Genomic DNA, 20,833 nt, shown 5'->3' on the forward strand with positions numbered 1-20,833 from the left:
TCCAAACCAGATAATTCCTGGTGCTCTATAGGTGCTCAGGAAAGCACACATTTCTTTAACATGAATTAGTCCCTGAAGCCAGCTGTGCAGAATCCATATCTAGGGGAGCCCTGTGGCTGGGCACCCCATCTCTTTGGTCCCCTCCTCCCTGTGCATGGGCCTGGGTAACAGCCACAGCATTGCAGAGACATGAGGCATGGCCCTGTCCGAGAACTCCAACACTGCCTAGCACAATCCCTAGTCAAACACTGACCTGCAGAATAACTGTCCACTTCCTGCGTATTCCATCTTGAGACATTCCTTCCGAAACTTTGACTGAAGATTTCGTAACCGCCTTCCAGAGCAGTAGTTATTCTTTTGTCTTTGTCACACCCCCACCTCTTTCTTGACTTTGATCTTCTCCTCGCTCAACTTATATTCCTTTATGCATCTATCTCTGGACTTCTTCCTCTTCCCTGAGACAGTTGTAGTAAAGTAACACGAGCGCTCTACTTGGGGTCAGGAGCCTTCAGCTTTGCTCTGCCTCTTTCTCGTGCATGCACCGGGCAGTTGTTCAGCTTCTTGAAGCCTTATTTTCTTCTCCCACTAAATGAGATGATCCATATAGGTATTCAATGATACTTTCATTAGCTATGGAGTTGTTGTGAGTTTAAATAGGACAGTATTTGTGAAGCCTTGCAGATACAAAACTCAAAATACACGTTAGACATTATCATGACTTTCTATCTTTATTTTTTCTTCCGTGTTGTTTTCTCAAAGATCATTCTTAAGGATACTGGAAATATATACAAAGAAAGGACCGGACAGAAATTAGAATGTTCACCAGGGGAAGTGCTTAGATTCTCAGAGACAAACTCAGCTCACTGGAGGACTGAGCCTGAGTAGGGTTCCTTCAGAAACTGGATGAAGTGATGAGCATCTATTTATGTAGCATTCCTTTATATATTTATGAGCTTCTGAGTATAAATAAATGTATAGCGGTATTATGAACTTGACACACATATTAAACTATTTAGTATGAGGATATTTAATAATCTCTTGTGAGATGAGGAAGAGATATGAGAAGGAGGGAGGGAAAAGAGAGAAAGAAAGTGAGTCAGGAGAAAGGAAAGAGGGTCATGGACGGTTGATGCCCAAGCAAAAGAGGGAAACGGAGAGAGAAAAGAGATGGGAGGGAGAGCCCTGGGCTCGGGGAGCAGCAGTCACAGGATTGCCAGCCAGCTGCTGAGAGTGAAGATCCTGGAGCTGGTAAGAAGCTGACTGAATATGTGGTGGACATGGCATGTGGCCTTTTATGAAACAGGTTGGATATTGAGAAAGTGAAGCTTTCAAAGTCTGTCTTTCTGCCTTTGAGGTTCCCTTAGTTTCTGTCATTAAGGAGTCTCCTCTTGAGATGTGACATACATATTTTTCCCCAACAAGGCCCTGGTTGAAGTGAAAGGAGATTACCTTGAGGGGAAAGCACAGTAGTCCAGTTCTTGCACTGCTATAAAGAAATACCCGAGATTGGGCAATTTATAAGGAACAGAGGTTTAATTGGCTCACAGTTCTACAGACTGTATGGGAGGCATAGTGGCTTCTGTTTCTGGGAAGGCCTCAGGAAACTTACAACCATAGCGAAAGGCCAAGCAGAAGCAGGCAGGTCTTACATGGTTGGAGCAGGAGAAAGCAGGGGAGGTGCCACACACTTTTAAACAACCAGATCTCACAAGAACTCACTATCACAACAGCACCAAGAGGGATGGTGTTAAATCATGAAGACCCACCCACTATGATCCAATCACTTCCCACCAGGTCCCGTCTCCATCACTGGGGATTATAATCAGACATGAGAATCGGTGGGGACACAGATGCAAACCACATCATCCGTGATTATTTATTACTATTGTTTTAGGATAGCTCCCTTTCAAACAGGAGGGCAACACAGCTAGTGTTTAGGAGCTCAGACCCTGGAGCGTAGACTTCCTGTGAGTTCAAGGCCCAGCTCTATCATCACAAGTTGCCAGACTTGGGTGACTCACTCCAATTCTAAGGGTCTAATTTCCCCCATATGTAAAGTCTCAAGTTTATGCCTCTCTGATTTCTTTTTGTTTTTTGTTTTTTTGTTTGTTTGTTTTTTTTTTGAGACAAAGTCTCACTCTGTCGCCCAGGCTGGAGTGCAGTGGTGTGATCTCGGCTCACTGCAACCTCCACCTCCTGGGTTCAAGTGATTCTCCTGCCTCAGCCTCCCAAGTAGCTGGACTACAGGCGTGCGCCACAATGCCTGGCTAATTTTTGTATTTTTTCTAGTAGAGATGGGGTTTCACCATATTGGCCAGGCTGGTCTTGAACTCCTGACCTTGTGATCCACTGGCTTCGGCCTCCCATAGTGCTGAGATTACAGGCATGAGCCACCACACCTGGCCCTTTTTTTTTTTTTTTTTTTCCTCCTGAGACAGAATCTCACTCTGTCTCCTAGGCTGGAGTGCAGTGGTATGAGCTCGGCTCACTGCAAACTCCACCTCTGGGATTCAAGTGATTCTCCTGCCTCAGCCTCCTGAGTAGCTGGGATCACAGACACATACGACCATGCCCAGCTAATTTTTGTATTTTTAGTAGAGACAGGGTTTTGCCATGTTGGCCAGGCTGGTCTTGAACTCCTGTCCTCAAGTGATCCAGCCCCCTCGGCCTCCCAAAGTGCTGGGATTGCAGGCTGAGCCACCCTGCCTGACCCTCTCTGGTTTCATCTTGGTAGTTGCCTGCCTTATTCTGCCAGTGCTCACAGGGTAGGAGATGAGCAACCATTCTGGCTTTCCCATCAATGGTAAGAATGACTGCTTCAATGCTATGTCATTTACCACTGTTGAAACCTCAAGGAGAAATGCTTTTGACTTAAGGATCGAGAAAACCCAAAATGTCTTTAGCTATTAGGATGTTACTGATGACTCATTTGTAATATCTCTGGAGTCCGATTGAAAAAGATTTATTAAGTTATGTTGCATAATATAGTAGGATTCCATATTTAATAAGTATGTGCTCTCTCTCTCTCTCTATATATATAATATATATATTTCTATCTATTCACCTATCATCCATCTATTCATCCATCTCTTGTAATCTATTGTAATCTCATACTTATTTGTACGTTGTTGAATTAATGTCTATTTCACTTACCAGATGGGATACGTCAAGACTGCAGGAGCCACATCTGTCTCATTCGCTCTAAGTCAGCTCTGTCTGCAACAAGACCGGGCATGATAGGTGCTCATAAAACTGTGCTGAATGAATGGGTGATCCATGTAACCCTCTTAGCCAGTCCCAGTCATTCTTCATTCCTTCATTCCTTGCTTACTCTTTCTTGTACTGCAATGGCTTTTTAATTTTTGATTTTTTTATTGAGATATGATTCACATACCATAAAATCCACTCATTTAAAGTGCACAATTCCGTGGTTTTTAGTATATGCACCCAGTGATACAACCATCACCACTACCTATTTCCAGAGCATTCCATCTCCCTAGAAGAAACCTCATACCCATTAGCAGTCATTCACCATTTTCCCTTCTCCCCTGCCCATTGCAGTCAGCAATCTACTTTCTGTCTCTCTGGATTTTCTTATTTTGGGTATTTCAAACAAATGGAATCATTCAATTTGTGGTATTTTGTGTCTGGATCTTTTACATAGCATAATGTTTTCAAAGTTCATGTTGTAGCAAGTATCAGTACTTCATTCCCTTTTATGGCCAAATATGTTCTGTTGTATGGATATAGCACATTTTGTTTATCTGTTCATCAGTGGATGGACATTTGGGTAGCTTCCCCCCTTTGGCTATTATGTATAATGCTTCTATGAACATCCCTCTACAGGTTTTTGGGTGGACATGTTTTCAGTTTTCTTGGGTATATCTCTAAGAGTGCAATTGCTAGCTCATTGTTTTACTTAATTTTTGTAGGTGTCTCCCTAGATCTTACTTTTGGTTCACTATTTATCCTTTTTGTTGTCCTTTGGTTAGAACAGAAGAGGTAGGAATCTCAGCCATCAGCTGATGGCACCTTGCCGTGTATGTGGGCTAGCTGACTGTAGTGGCAACATGGACTCACTGAATTATGGGAGTTCCCTGCAATAGACAACCCTCTATTGCAACCAGAGCTATACCTGAGTATTGGGAACCACACAGACAGGGCTAGTCATTTTATTCCCTACCACTTACTATTACCTCATTTATTCCCAGCAAGTCCCTAAAGAACAGTTTTAAAGATGGTTTAGCACACCGTGGCTCCTTAATGGCACACCTTAGTGACAACCCCATGGACCAGCCTGACTCCACAGGACAGGGATGAAGATGCTCCCTTTTGCATTGCAAAGGAGTGATCTGGAATCTTGAAACTTCTTTCTCATCAGAGCAACAGTGGAGGAAATCAGGGGTAGGTTTGACTGGGTGTGCTGACCATCAGAATACTTCTTGGCTGTCAGCAAGTCCAAAGCTGTGCTGGGAATGATAATGTCTGATGCCCAGATAAAAGGTTCCAATCAATGAGAGGAAACTTGTCTATGCAATGGAAAACATTTCACTGTGTCTGACAGAAGCAGGAGTGCAAAGTCATAAAAAAAAAAAAAAATTTGCTTGCCAATTCCCTGAAAGGCCCCTTTTAAATATCAAGATTCCTAGAGCTGGGGGGTGGAGATCTCAGATGTTATCCAATAGGTTATTAATGTTTCAGGGATTGCAGAATCATAAAAGTTAAATATGGAGAGAAGCTATTAAGTCTTCTAATCTCTCCACTGCCAATACCCACCTTTTCCTCCTTCCTCTCCAGATAGGCTGTCAGATCTGGTTTAAAACAATGCCCATGACAGGGCTTCCTCTTTTGCTGCAGTTGTATCTGGTGAGATTTGACAGGAAGTTGGTCAGAATGATTTCCTAAATCTGGGACATGAGAGGCAGAAGTGAGAGGTGGAAGTAAGTGAGAGGCGTTCTTGTGTGAAGCTGTGTAGCAAGGCAGTGCCTGCTGGGGAGGGAGAAGCTAGAATCCATAGCCTCAAAGATATTAGAGGCAGGCAGTCAGATGAAGTGTCTGACTGTGGAGTTGGTCCTACCCTTGCTTGGTCATACGGGGTAGGTGCCTACCCTCATGGTTTGATTTGAGATATGCCTAGGCTTTCTCTTCCTCCTCCCAGCTTGTGCAAGACTCTCAAAACCCACGAGTAGCAATTCTTTCCTTTGGGTTAAGACATGATTTCTTATTAAAATGAAAATACTCCTGGGAAAAAGAATATGTTAAACCTGATAATCACTCACCTCAAGATATATTTAAGCAGCAGATCCTTTTCAAACAGCAGTTTTTGAAGACAAATTTTGATGAGACTGGGGTGGGAGCAGGGTGGAAATGTGGAGAGGAAAATTGACTTTACAGTAGAAGCACATTCTCTGGCAAGCTTGCGTCTCCAGACGGCAGAAGGTACTTGTTGGAAAGGAAGCTCAAACCACATAAAGGGCAAGTCCACACTCACCTTTGGCATCATATTGACTCTAGCCAGTTCTGTGGTCAGTTATCCATCCCTCCACATCATGCCCACTACTGCCAGCTGGTCCAAGATGCACCCTGAGGTGAATGAACATGAAGGCTGACTCTCTGTGCATCCTTCTTTCCTAACCCAGCTGCCCTCTGCCTGGCCAGAACAGTGCATAGATATCAAAACAACTCTGCACCTCCATTTCACTTGGAGCTCTGAGTGAATTTCCAACCTGCTTCGTGCTGCTGATAGTATAGCAGAAATCTGGGTCTGCAGACAGAAGTTGCAGCTAGCCTCTTTATCCCAATATGGTGGCAGGCAGAATAGTCATCTGTCCCACTCCCAAGACATTCTGGTTCTCATCCCCAAAACTGGGGAGTAGTTACTTTACATGGCAAAAGGGACTTTGCAGATGTCATTAAGTTAAGGACTTTGAGATGAGGAGAGTGACCTAGATTTTTTAGGTGGACCCAATGTAATCACAAGGATTCTTAAAGACAGAAAAATTGTCCCAGCTGTGGTCAGAAAGAGACATGGATGGAGGCTGAGGCAGGAGGAATGTTTGAGCCCAGGAGTTCAAGTTTAGCCTGGGCAAGATAGTGAGACCCTGTCTCTAAAACAAACCAACAAACCAACAGTTCAAATAAATAAGTACCTTTCATTAAATAAAAAAGAAAAAGACATGATGATGGAAAAAGGATTAGGGAAAATCAATGCTGCTGGCTTTGGAGTTGGAGGAAGGGGACCATAAGCTGGGGAATGCAGAAAAAAGGAGGACAAGGACTTCCGGAATCACAGCCCTGTTGACACCTGGATTTTAGCCCAGTGAGACCTGTGTTGGATTTCTGACATACAGAACTGCAAGATAATAAATCTGTATTGTTTTAAGCCACTAAGTTTGTGGTAGTTTGTTCTAGCAGCGAAAGAAAACAAAAGACCACTAGGAAGATTGAGATGAGTTCACACATTTGTGTCCCTCATCCCCGTCCTCCTTGGTCTATTCCAAAATAAAGGGTGTCTTTCCAGGTCCCCTCCTATACATTCGTGCCCATTTAACTCTCCTCTTCCTCACCCAACTTATTCACCAAAACTTTCTGCTCTGCCCTTTGAGACCCCCTTTAATGGTGACAGAAACTGAGTACTGAGCACTTATTTTTATATACTATCTTATGTACTCTTCATGCATTATAAAGCACTTCAGTTCGACCTATATGGAAACGAAGGCTTAGAGAAGCAAAGAACCTTGCCCAAGGCCACTCAGCAGGGAGTGGCAGAGGTGAGGTTCAAATTCAGATCCACCTCTGTGTTCTTGGCCTCTATTCCAATGCTTCCCTTGGGCCATGCCATGGGTTAATAGCTCCATGGGGTATGGATGTGGCCTAACTTTCTATTTTCTCATTGCTGCTGCTGAGAACACTGCTTACAAGGAGCCTGGACCTTTAGGGGATTTCCCTCAGTCTCTCCAGCCCTGTCTTCTACTGCTCCCTTGCTCTCTTATCCTGGCATGGCTGTACCTGCAAATGCTTCACATCTGGGTAAATCCAACAATCTGCCTTTGCCATTGTTTTAGTTAGAAATTTTGGGGTTGTGAGTAACAGAAACCTCCTTCAGTCAACCTAAGAGAATTCTAGAAAAAAAAAATCTCAGGCTCCTATTTGTGGTCTCTTCTCCACTCTAAAACCTGCCTTCCTCTTGGGGCTGTTGTGTTTGTGCCATGAATCCATCTGGCCTTCTTGCTTCATAATTCTCTCCATTGGCACCTTTGTTATCCACCCACATGGAGAACAATCCACCTAAGACAGATCCGTTCTGAAACATCAACCTCCAGCATCCAGCCCTCTTCCCAGCTTCCTGTCTCCTTTCAGCTTCCTCCTTCCTGTATTCTCTCAACATCTGTTCTTCCCTAAAACCTTCAAGTCCTTGGTCCTCCCTTCCTCTCATGTCTATTAGGCCTATCCTGGATTTTCTAGATGCATATTGGAATCATCTCTCTCACCCCAAACTGCTCAACACAATGCTCAGAGGCTGGGGAGCAGGCAGCAGTATTGAAATCTCCCCAGTGATCTTGATGCACAGCCACGATTGAGAACACTGCTTACAAGGAGCCTGGACCTTTGGGGGATCCCCTCAGTCTCTCTAGCCCTCTCTTCTACTTCTCCCTTGCTCTCTTATCCTGGCATGGCTGTACCTGCAAATGCTTCACATCTGGGTAAATCCAACAATCTGCCTTTGCCATTGTTTTAGTTAGAAATTTTTGGGTTGTAAGTAACAGAAACCTCCTTCAGTCAACCTAAGAGAATTTTAGACAAAAAAAAAAAAAAAAAAAAATCATAAAAAAGCTGCAGGGATGCAACTAGGGTTCTGAGTGACCTAGAAATAGGGGCTGGAGTACTACAGGAAGTCTAGGAAATTATCTGTATCATCATCTCCATTTCTCTTTGTGCTTCTGCCGCTGTCTCTTTTCTTGCTGCATTTTTTTTTTCTTTTTATCCTCGTGGTAAGAATGTCTTCCACCAGTAATTTCTGAATTTACAGTTTCAGAGAAGGTAGACTTAGATGGAAGCTTTTAGATCCAGTTTTAAATTCCTGAGGGAGGGGTTCTGATATACCAAGATGGGATCAGTTTCATGCTGCAGGACCAGTCAATTGTGGCATAGTCATTGCTGCTATCCCTACATGAACAGAAGGGATAGTGATCGCTGCAGAAAATTGGAGGATGGGAGGGAGAACTGTACAGCCAAAACAACAGCAGGGGTGCTGAATATCATAGAGGAAATTTGCCCAAATACAAGGGGTGGTGCCATTGCAAAGTTTGTTTTACAGTGTCATCTGGGTCCTTGACAGAGTTCAACAATCCTTTCATTCATTTGTAGTCAGTAATTTCTCAGTCACCTAAGCTGATTCCAAACCTTCCCCAAATCTTCCCACTACCTCCCACTTTATAGAAAACTTAGAAACCACATGGCACAAAGTCCAACTCTCAGTTACTTCTCTCTGAGAAACCAATCTATGCTCACACCTCCAGTCTCACAGCCTTTCTCCTGTGCCTTCCTGTTCTATCACTCTGTCCCTCTATGACGTGTCTTCACCTGCTTTTCCTACAGGTTCTTGTCCCTTCACCAGTAACTACAACCATAGTGCACCCTCTCCCATATATCTCCCTATGGCCCTAGTGCGCTCATCCTCCCTTCACAGGCTGACTTCTGCCTTCAGGTGTGAATTTCCTAATCAATCCTCAGTACACTCCTCGTGGCTTCTGCCTGCTCCACCCCTTCTAGCACAAATGACCTCCTAATTGCACAACCCAATGGGTTATTTTCAGACTTTATCTTAATGTGCGCTCTGCTGCGTTTGGCACGATCTTCTAAATATGTCTCAAATAATTTCTTTTCTTTCTGTCCCTGTGGCCATGTCAGGCCCTCTTCAAATCTCCCCGAACTGCTGCAACAGTGTTCTTCATGGCTTCCTACTTTAGTCTTACCCACCTCTAGTGGCCTTTAGTAGCCTTTCCACCTTTAGTCTTAGTCACTTATTGCTATTAAAGTTATTTTTCTTAAAAAAAAAACAATGTCTGATCATACCACTTTCCCACTTTCAATACTCTCATCATTCTCTGTAGCCCACGAGATGGGTTCAAAATCCTTAGCATGGAATACAAACCATTTATGACCTGAACCCCTCCTACCTGTCCAGTCTCATCTCCCCTCTCTTCCTTCCGTCTCCTGTGCCTACTCGAACTTAGCTGCTTGTAGCTCCCTCCAATGTGCCACACTCCTGCACGTACTATTCCTCCCACTACTCTGCCCTGCCGTTTTTCTCTGTCTTTCCTTCTCAGCTAATGCCCCGACTTGGTGAAGCCTTTCCTGACTGCTCTAGGCAGAGTTCCTTGTTCTCCTGTTTTTGATTCCTATGGCCCTGTATGTTTCTCAATTGTAGGGCTTCTCACGTTGCATATTTATGATTTCTTTACACATCAGCTTTTCCTATAAGATCATAGGCTCCTCTAGGGCAAAGCAGGGGGTTTAGCCACTCTTAGGCAATAAATATGTAATAAACAAATGAATAAATGGGGAAGGGGTATCTATGGAGACTGGGTTGGAAAGTGAGGCAACACTCATTGACATAGGAGACTGAGCCAAAAACACGTGGACAGCCTCTACCTTCTGGATTCTATCCCTGATTGACGTTTAGCCTGTTTGCTTGCTTTTGTTGCATATACCTGAATACCTGATTCAGGTAAACAGCATGTCCTTCTATTCACATCTGCTTCCTTTGATAGCTTCTATCAAGGTATCGCTCAGCTTCTTCTGACTTCTACCTCTTTACTTTTCTCCTTAAAATCCAATTTTGGAAAGCAAATTGAGGAGTTCAGTCGCTGAAAGATCTTCATTGATTTATTTTTGCCTTCCTTATTTATTAATGGGACCACTTTCTCCTCGATATTTCTTTTTTCTCTCTGATGTGTTTGTAAAAGCTCTGCTCCTGCCTCTTAACCTGATGCATCAGATTAGCCCAGGCTTTGGGTTTCCTTCTCTCATCTTTTCCTTTCCATCCATTCTGACTCTAGTTGAGATACTTTTATGTCTTCTGCCCTACATCCCTGCATCCAGAAAAATTTCCAGCTCACCTGAAACCATCATGTGGATCCTGGAAGAAATCAAACTGCTGACTTCCTCATCCCTGCATTTTGCTCTTTTAAAAATGACCTTGAGTCTTGATTAGCATGTGGTTAAGAGTGCAGTCTTGGAGCCTGTCTGCTGGGGTTCAGATCTCACTTCTATCACTTACTGACTGTTTGGCCTTGCTGAAATTACTGAAACTCAAATTGCTTGTGCCTTAGTTTCCTCTTCTGCAAAAATCTACCTCCTGAGGTTGTGTTGAGGATGAAGTTTTTTGAAAGCTATAACACATTGAGAAGAGTGCCTGGAACAGAGTAGCCCCCCGTGGGTATTCATTCTTTCTACTGTTTCACCTTCACCTCCTCTCTTTTACCGTGTAGAGTGTGCTCTCTGGTTGGTTAGCATGAAGCATTCAGGAATTGACTCCTCTGGTTAGAACATGTTTCTTGATACTATCTGTGTGTAATGACCAGAGGACGAACATAGCCACAAACAAAAGCCAAGCCCTGTTTACAAACCCCGGGGATTATAACAAAAGCAAAATGAAAATGACCTTTTATCAAGTGCTTACAGGGATAGGCACTATGATAAGCGCCTTACATCGTTTATTTTATATCATTTCTTTCTTACAGCAACCTTTAAGGTGGAAATCATATCTCCATATTTTATAGAGGTGGGAGTTGAACTGTATTAAGGTTAAAGCTCTTGTCCGACGTCACACAGTAGCAAGTAGCAAAACTGGAATTGGAACTCAGGTTGGCCTGGCTGTAAAGCCCCCACCCTTCATCCCATGACTAGACTCTGTCCCAAATAAAAGAGCATTGTGATTGTTATTCCGTGATCTGGTATGAAGTAATTTCAAGAAGGAACTAGAGGCTGGGCGCGGTGACTGACGCCTGTAATCCCAAAACTTTGGGAGGCCGAGGCGGGCGGGTCACGAGGTCAGGAGATTGAGGCCATCCTGGCTAACACAGTGAAACCCCGTCTCTACTAAAAATACAAAAAATTAGATGGGCGTGGTGGTGGGCGCCTGTAGTCCCAGCTACTCGGGAGGCTGAGGCAGGAGAATGGCGAGAACCCGGGAGGCGGAGCTTGCAGTGAGCCGAGATCACGCCACTGTACTCCAGCCTGGGCAACAGAGCCAGACTCCCTCTCAAACAAACAAACAAACAAACAAAACAAACAAAAAAACAAAGAAGGAACTAGAGCCAGCATACCATTGTTCTAGTGTAAGTGAGAGGCGAGGTGAGTTTGGATTAATGGGTGACGGTAGAATGGAGGTAAAGCAGTGAATCTGGGACTAAGTACTACATCTCCCACTGCCCCCGGGTGGGAGGAGGGGTTGGGATGCAGTAGAAACCACCCAGCACAGGGCCCTGACATTTTACAGTTGCTCAGGCCATGTCTACGGGGTGAACACAGGAATGCACAAAAAGTAGCTGGGATGAGGCAGTGGCAGCTATTGGGACTGAGCTCACCTTGGGAAGGGGGCGGGGTACTGTGGTTGCAGGAGGCCCCAGAGGGAGCCAGCCCTCTGCTTCAGGGCATGTTCAAGACGCCACAGTGGTGGGGCCCATAAGGAGCAGAAGTGCTGGGTAAAGGAGAGAAGGTCCAGGGACCTGCAAAGGCCACCTGCTGTCACCAGCTGCTTCGGGAGGGTTTGGTTTATGAGGAGGAGTCAAGCGAGGCCACACCCTCCCCTTCCATCATTGGTGATGGTGACGGCAGGTCGGGGAGGGGCAGCTTCATAATTCTCACATTGGCTCCATAAGCTTTGGGTCAATGCTGAGGGGCAGGTGGCTAATCTGGGCCAAACTGCCTGCAAGGGCATGTCTGATTCTGCCTAGAATTTAGAAGGACTAATTTGAGATGGCCAGATCAGCCAGTGGAACTTTGTTGTCAAGAGGGTGACTCTGGGAGCCCTTCCCAAATCCAAACGCCTTGTGGTGGCCACCAACACTGTGGGGCTTTGGATTCTAACCCATGCCTGTCCTGGCTGCGCCTCCCTGAGGGCCTCTTTTCCATCCCTCAGATGAATCTTAGCCCTTGCTAGTCCATCTGCCTACAACTGTCTTCTCTGCCTCCAAGCTGGGCAGGCCCCTTTGTCTAATTCTAATCTCAACTGCAATATCACCTCCCAGGTTGGCTCTTCTCAGTGCCTCATTAACACAGAGCCCTACCCCCATCAGTCTTTCTCATACCAGACTGTTTTATTTTATTTCTAGCATTTATTGTCATCTCAGAGTATTTGGTTTGTTTGTTTACTTGCTTAATCTGCCTTCTCCGTGAATTTAAGTTCTATGGGAGCAGAAGCTTTGTCTGATTTGTTCATTGTTCCTACATTAAGTTCTTAGAGAAGCACCCAGCCTGTAGTAGGTGCTCAATAAATATCTTCACTACAAATGAACGAATGAATCTGAGCATCACCCCTAATGCACCAAACTCAGCTTAATGTGAACAAACTCAGTCTCTGTTGTGTTAAGGGATTTCCCTGGTTTCTGGTTCAGATTTCTAGAAGGCAGTTTTATAAATACAAAACAATGGAATTTAGTTGAACGTGATGTCAGGAAGAGAGGTGATTATAAAAGACTGCAAAGTAATTTGGTGTAAATTGGAAAAGGCATGCTACTGAGCAGAATTTTAATAAATATTGTGTCTGCTTATTTCTCTATTTAGCAAAGAGAAAAGCTACCTTGATGCTTGTTTGGTGTTCAGCACTTAAAAAGTTCAACATTGAAAATCAGCGAGAGAAATGTAATCCTGCCTATTCATTTGGAAATGCTCCTGTGGAGAATTTCCTGTTCATGTTTTTACTGCTTAGAACACATTTTAGTTCTTTCCTGAAGCAGCTTTACCTTCTCTTTTCTTATTTTAAGGAAACATAATCAACTGCGCTGATGCTTCTCAAATGCCTCAGTCAAGTAGCCATGACCAGAAAGACCCATTCATCCTTACCGTTTCGGCTTTGGCCTGCTTCAGAGCAAGTTCCTTACTTATTTCTGTTACTTGGACTCCTGGTTCTTTTTGGGGTTCCATTTATTCTCTTGCTTCCAAGATATCTAAGTCCTGCCTACCCTTGAAATTGAATGTACCCAAATAGCTCACTGTCTAACAGTCAGAATCAACACCCCTTCTCAAATTCCCAAATTAGCTTCAGAAATTCCCCTTCTCACTTAGTCTCTGAGAAGTATGATCTGGGGTACCTTCTCACTCCTTTTCCTTCAGGAGCGTGTTATGAACAGTGTCGAAGGCCTCCTGCCTTTTGGTGGGGTGGAAGGCTCTTAAGGCCCTCCTAATTTTCCTTGGGTCTATTGCTATTCCTCTTCCTTTTATATCCCCTTAAAATAGTTTTCTTTTTTTTTTTTTTTAAATGATACTTTGAGTTCTAGGGTACACATACACAACGTTGTTACATATGTATATATGTGCCATGTTGGTGTGCCGCACCCATTAACTTGTCATTTACATTAGGTATATCTCCTGATGCTATTCCTTTTATGTCACTCCATGCCCGCTAGCATCTGCCCCTCTCTCTCACAGCCTGGGCCTGAGCCTCTGCATGTAGGCTGGTCGATGAGAATTATCATTGTGCCTAAGCTGTTCTGTTTCCTGTACCACTTTCCTTAGCCTGGCTGCTAAAGGAACAGATCTACCATTAATGGGGAGGCTGGCCCTAAGATTTCTTGGCAGGATCCGCCCTGCCTTGCGTGCATGTGCCAGTGATCCCCAGGCCTGTGGTTTCAACCTCCCCAATCCCTCATTTATGGAGGAACAGTCAAAGCCAGGTATACACTTCATGCTTATAACTTCTGAAATGCTTTACTTTAAAACTATTAATACTTAAAACAACAAGACTTGCAAAATTCCTTTAAAATAGGCTACTTCTCGGCCGGGCACGGTGGCTCACACCTGTAATTCCAGCACTTTGGGAGGCTGAGGTGGGTGGATCATGAGGTCGGGAGTTAAAGACCAGCCTGGCCAAGATGGTGAAACCCCATCTCTACTAAAAATACAAAAATTAGCCGGGTGCAGTGGCAGGCGCCTGTAATCCCAGCTACACAGGAAGCTGAGGCAGGAGAATCGCTTGAACCTGGGGGCACATGTTGCAGTGAGCCAAGATCATGCCACTGCACTCCAGCCTGGGTGACAAAGTGAGACTCTGTATCAGAAAAAAAAAAAAAAAAAAAATGTTACTTCTCATTCACAATGTCTAAGACAGGTTTAGATAGTTTATTTCACTAAAAAAATATGTACTGAAAATCTAGTATGTGCAGGCACCGAGCTAGATGCTGAGGAGTATGAATAAATGGGAAACCTACAGTCCTTTAAAGTTGAAACTTGAACATTGAGTAGGGCCTAGGGAAGCAAAAGGAGTGGAGGGGTGGGGATAGTGCACCAGGTAGAGAAAACAGCATGGAAAAGATTGGAAGAGGGCCGGGCATGGTGGCTCATGCCTGTAATCCCAGCACTTTGGGAGACCGAGGCGGGTGGATCACCTGAGGTCAGGAGTTCAAGACCAACCTGGCCAATATGGTGAAACCCTGTCTCTACTAAAAATACAAAAAATTAGCCAGGCATGATGGTGGGCAGCTGTAATCCCAACTACTCCGGAGACTGAGGCAGGAGAATTGCTTGAATCCAGGAGTCAGAGGTTGTAGTGAACTGAGATTGTGCCACTGCACTCCAGCCTGGGCAACAAGAGCGAAACTCCATCTCAAATAAAATAAAAGATTTTAAGAGGAGCAAGCTTATCTTAATGGTGAAACTTAATGAAGGCCAGGGCTCTTGAACAAAATGAATCTGTGAGTGAGAATGGTAGAGATGATGTGAGGTGAAGAGATGGTCAAGACAACTTTGTAGACCATGTTTGAAATTTGTAACAGGCAAAGTTATTGATGCTCCTTAAGCAGGGAGTGATGTGATTGTATTTGCAATTTGAAAAAGACCTTTCTGGATAATGGGTTAGAAAGAGTAGAGTGCAGAATCAGTAACAGTAGTTAGAAAGTGATCAAAGGTGTTTTAGGGTTCAGGGAAGGTAGAAAAGATGACGAAAAGTGGATCCATTTAAGAGAGAGTTTGGAGATAACCGGAAGTAACCATGAAGCTTCAACGTTGCATAAGATAGGTGGAGGGAGAGATGGTGGTGTCAGAATAAGCCTTGATTTCTTCCTTGAGTGCTTGCTGTAGAGACAGGTCTTTTATTTACATTGGTTAAGATTTAGGGAGGAACAGATTTGGAAGCTGGAGATCAAATGCTGAATCCAAGACAGGTTGAGTTTAAGATGTCTTAGATATGAAGGGAAGATGTCATGTTAATGGTTTGCTATATAGATCTGGGGAGGAAATAAAAATATGGGGACACTGGTATAATGATGGCATTTAAAAATTATGGGAGTGGGTGAGATTGTTTACAAGGAGAAAGAAAAAGGCTCCCAGTGTCTAGTTTGTCTTTATCTACACGATGTTAAATAATTGGTCAATTTTATCGGTAAATAAACAATTTCATTTTGACTTGAGTTATCTGTTTAACTAAATTGACCTGTTAATCTGGTAACCCTAGGAACCTCTGATATAGACATGGCAGCATAAATTAACGTTTCCCCATTCCTTTTTTGGAACTGGTCTCCTATAACAATACAGAGAAAGAAAATTAATTTAACTGTCTGTTTTTTATGTTATTATTATTGTTGTTGTTGTTGTAAAACTAGAAGACAGAGGCAGTATTTGGGCTCCAAAATACATAAAAGAGCTGCTGAAAGTGACTCAGATATAGCAGAAGCCATGTGGAAGAAAGTGAAGAGAAACATGGAGAATACAGAGAAGGTCTCGTGATATCAGGTCTCAGAAAGTACCAGAAAGAAAACACTTCTTGATACCAAGGGGCTCCTTCTCAGTAGTATAAATTTACATGTTTTCACTTTGGATCTGATTTGGTTCAGAGAAGCAGAGGAGGTGGGACCCTACAAAGAATGAAACCAACGTGCCATACCGACAGGAAACTGCCATCTCTGTGGCAGTCGAGAAGAAAGGCTTTTGGGTTCTAAAACCTGCCAACTGGAGGATGGCCCTGACTTCTCTCTCACCTACGGGAAACTCCTGGATAGAGTTGGTCCAGGGAATCTAACTCATTCTATAATGAGCAATCAAAATACATTAGCGCATCACTGATATAGAGACTATTAAAGATACTAACAGGAGAAACAAGTAGCAATAGAAAAAAGATCCATCTAAAACGTGTTCCTATAGAATTCATAAAAATTTTGAGTAAACATTTTGCTCTGAAATTTTTAAAAAAATGACATAATTGCTTTTATGAATAAAAACCCCAAAGGAAGCATGTGACAAATCAGAAAAGCTAGGGTAACACAACAGGAGACGATGTGTGAGCTGGCAGGAAAGAAATAGAAAAACAGCCTCGAAACCATCACAGAAAAAAAATGGCAAAACTGTAAAGAGCATAAAGAATTGACAGCACTGAAAATATAGTAAAGAACATAGGAAATAGAAGGGAGGAAAACTAACGAAATAAATGCAAACAAAATGAGAGTTTAAAAGGAATAAAGAGGGAAAAAAAAGATAGCTGTAGAAGACAGAAACGGGCAATCCAAAATTCACAGGGGCGGAGTCTCCAAAGACAAAAACCTAAACAATGAAACTTTGAAAAATGAAAAACATACTTAAAATGGCAGAACTAAGATTGCTATATTAATCAATATAAATGAACTTAACTCTCCTACTTAAAAAAAATTCCAGCTTAATTTAAAAAGAAACACCTGATTGTGGACAAGAGATGATCCTAAGACAAAGTGACTGAAAAGAGGTTGAAAAGAAAGCAACAGGCACAAATACACCAGCAAATGACAGCATTAAGAAAGCAGAGGTTGAGATCTTAATATCAGCCTAGGTAGAATGCAGGGCAAAAAGCATTCATGGAATCAAAAAAGGGATTTGAAGATACTAATGTATGCAATAATGTGTAATGAAGATACCACACTGATGAAATCTGCACACTGACTAGCATAGTCTCAGTATTCATCAAGCAGAAATAACAGAAAATAAAAGAGAAAAGATGGAACACATTAAAAATAGGAGACTTTAAAAATGTTTAATTGGACAAATTAAGAAGAACAGCCAACTAAAGTTAGCACTGAAACTTACAAAACAAAAATCTTCCATTAGAAATTTAAAAATTTGCTCCTTAACAATTCTTGAGTCAGCAAGGAAGTGAAAACCCAGGTTAGAAAACAGTGACAATTAAAGAATTACGTATAAGCATCTAAGGGACACAGCAAAGCAGTGTTCAGAAAAAGACATAAATACATTAATCAATCAAAAAGAAAGAGCGAACATAAATGAATTCAGGGATGGTATCTGTAAGCCCCATCAACACGCACTCTCAGCCTCCTGTCCAAGTAGAATGATGTCAAATTCAGCGTATTTGAGTGAAAGACATTTTTACTCTCCCATAGACACTAAGTGCATAGGTAGATGCCTCTCGTTTTGAAATATCGGATAGCCTCTCTTTTGCCACTTTTTGGAGAAACGGGCTTATTAGGATTGCAGAAAGTATTCACTAAACAATTCTCTCCTCCTCTCTCCCCCAGATGAACATGAAATGAAGAGGTAAGGGGATGTGTGGGTCTGAAAAGAGATGGTATACTCAAGACAGGACAATTGTGGAAGGAGTATTTCTGTTCACACAGGTGTGGGTGAGGGCAGTGATTGTCAACCTTGGCTGACTTTAGAATCATCTAGAGAGCTTTTACAAACTATCAATGACCCTAGTCTTTCCTTTTGTAGCATGTTATAGCAATTTGTGATTATTTGATCAATACCTGTTTTTCTGAAGACTGTATGTTTTGTGGGAACAGGAACCACATTCATTTGGACCAACCCTTCCCGACCTACCCTGGGTCTAGTTCAGTGCCTGCTCAGTCACTCAGGAATGTTTAATTGCATTGGTCTTAGGCAAAGGCCTGTAATTGGGATTGTAAAGAACTCCCCTGCGGTTCTACTAAGCAGCAGGGTTGGGATTACTGGTATCAGGGATCCTGTAGTAACGTGGAGATGAGTACAGTCACCTGGGGCTAGGAGTAGTCTGGCTGTGACTACTCCCCCAAAGGGATCAGCGGAAGGAAAGGATATGGGAACCCAAAGTGCAGACCAGGAAACCTTGAGGGGAACAGTAACATTTGGTCAAGGAACCAAACCAAGAAACAGACATACAGGGAGAGAGCCCAACCTCGTTCTCCTCTCTCCTAGGATTCTGTTCTGAATCAGAGGAGATTCAGACTCAGAATCTGAATCTTTAGCTGAAGCCAACTGGAAGCCTGACAGGCCAGTGCTATTGGCACCATCAGTTTTGGTGGAGTGACATGTGGCATTCACGTCAGATTGGCCAAGAAGCAAATCCTGGCTCTACCATTTACTGGCCATGTCACCTTAGACAAATCATTTGGACAATTTCCTCATCTGCAAAATGGGTATAATAATTCCTTCAGAGGGTTGCATGAGGCTATGATAAGATATGCAGGAGGAAAGATATCTGGTTTGAGATCTTAGCTAAAAATGAATCACCCTGTATTTTGGCAAAAAAAAAAAAAAAAAAAAAAGTAACTTTCAGGGTGAATGTTACCTGAATAAATTCTCCTTTCCCTCACTAGAATTAATTCACTTTTGGGCAGTGGTTTTCAGACTGTTTGGAAAGGCAGCAGGCTTAGCAGTGAAGGGCTCCAGGCCGGAAGTCGGTGTTAGAATTTGAGCTCTGCCATTGATTAGCAATGTAACCTTGCGGATTTAACTTAACCTGAGTTTCAGCATCTGTATGATGGGGATGGGCATAGACTCTTCCTCACAAAGGGATTTGAGGATTAATTAACATCATGCATGTACAGGGCTTACCATACTATGCGGCATTTCATAAGCACACAATAAATTTTAACTACTCTTATTAAGTTTTGGAGAACAATGGAGCCTGATGAGCTAGATTTTTTACTTCAAAATTAATAAATACAGTAAGATTCATAAATAGAACATTTTCAATTTTGTTTTTCCCTTCTGTATATTTAAAATCTTTAGTGACAACTAGTTTGTTGTCAAATGTGTGGGGAAAGAGAGGATGCTGCTTATTCCACTGGTTTTAGCTCCCCACAGACTGAATTTGAAAAGTATTTTCTGGGTGAGCAGTATGGAGAGTTTTAACTTTATTGAGAGAGTCATTGTGCCGAGAATTTCCTAAGTGTTTCTTGTGTGTATCTCACAACTATGAGACTGAGGTTCCAAATCAATATTTAAGATATCTAAGGTTGTCCATATATTATCCATCTTTTAATAAATTATTCACAATAAATAAGTAATAAGTTAATATGATAGAATAAAATCTCAGTATTTTGTTGTGTTCTATAATCTCCCCCGTCTTTCATTTGGTCACTTGAATGAACATACTGAGAGTTATTATTTGATTATTTACCATGCCATACTGTTAAATCACCCATCACGGCAATAGGGACTAGAATTTTGCTATTATACATTTTTACTTAGCAATGGGCTACACACACACACGCACGTACACACTCAAGCACGCACACACAGGTGTATGCTTCCGAAAGTTAATATTAAATGACCAGAAAGTTTTCAGAGTACATAAATACGTGTACTGTGCTTCCTACCAGTCCTATCTTGCTTCTAGCACAGTGAAATTTGGCCTGCTATCTGCTTAGCACAAGGCTCAGCAAATCCTTGTTGAACAAAAGGAAATTATGTTGAATTCTCCAACATGCTTGCAATTGCCCAACAGTTAAATCTATCCCGGTTTCTCTTCTTTCTTTAGGGTTCTCCTAACAAACCAGTTTAGCGTTGCTGACCTTTGTTTCCATGTTCTGACCACTTCTATCTCAGCTCATTGATAAGGATTTTTCCATAGGAGGCCAACCCGGGTAGGCCTAACTATTATGACTGAGGAAAGGGTCCGGTCTCCTTTGTTTATGAGCTGTCTGAGCCTACCAGGGAGGTCACGACTTTAAAAATATTTTCCCTACTCTGAATGGTGGGTAGAATCAATCTAGGCTTTTGGCACAGAGGCCTAGAGGAGTCTTTGAAGCCGACTTTGCCTGCGGTAAAGAAGCCTGTCTCTTGCTTTCCTATTCCCAGTCTGTTGAGCATCTTCTGATGGGGCCACTGTTGTGTGGGGAGGGGAAGAAGCCTCCCTGATTCGAGGAGAAACTGGAGTGTTTGCACCACCCTGATGAGAGATACAAATACATTTGCCCCTGGTGAGCTGTTTGTAATTAATGCGTGCTTTGTGGTTTTAATCTTTCTTTAATCTGTAAAGCCATAAAAATTTACAGCGCAATTTTAGAATCAAGAAAAAAGCTACATTGCACAGCTCAGTCCTGAAAGTTAACCAATTTCACAAGATCACAACTGCAAGGAGAGTGTCCGCAGAGGCTCTTCCCGTGCTGTTCCGTTATCTTTTCTCAGTGGTTTTGTCCCTTATCCAGAAGTCACTGGGAACAGGAGAACCATCTCTCCACCTGTTTCAGCCTCACAAACACACACAGTGCCCCAAAGAAAATAAACAATACAGTACGTGGTCTATAAAGCAAAGGGAAGCAAAGAACATCTTAGGTAAATACCAGACTACTTATTTTATGATTTTTAAATGTCATTTTTGCTCCAATATTGACTTTTTTTTTTTTTTTTTTTTTTTAGGGGGGGGAAA

Source organism: Rhinopithecus bieti, unplaced genomic scaffold (genome assembly GCF_001698545.2).
Source record: "Rhinopithecus bieti isolate Rb0 unplaced genomic scaffold, ASM169854v2 scaffold_13577, whole genome shotgun sequence".
In the NCBI taxonomy this organism is placed as follows: domain Eukaryota; kingdom Metazoa; phylum Chordata; class Mammalia; order Primates; family Cercopithecidae; genus Rhinopithecus; species Rhinopithecus bieti.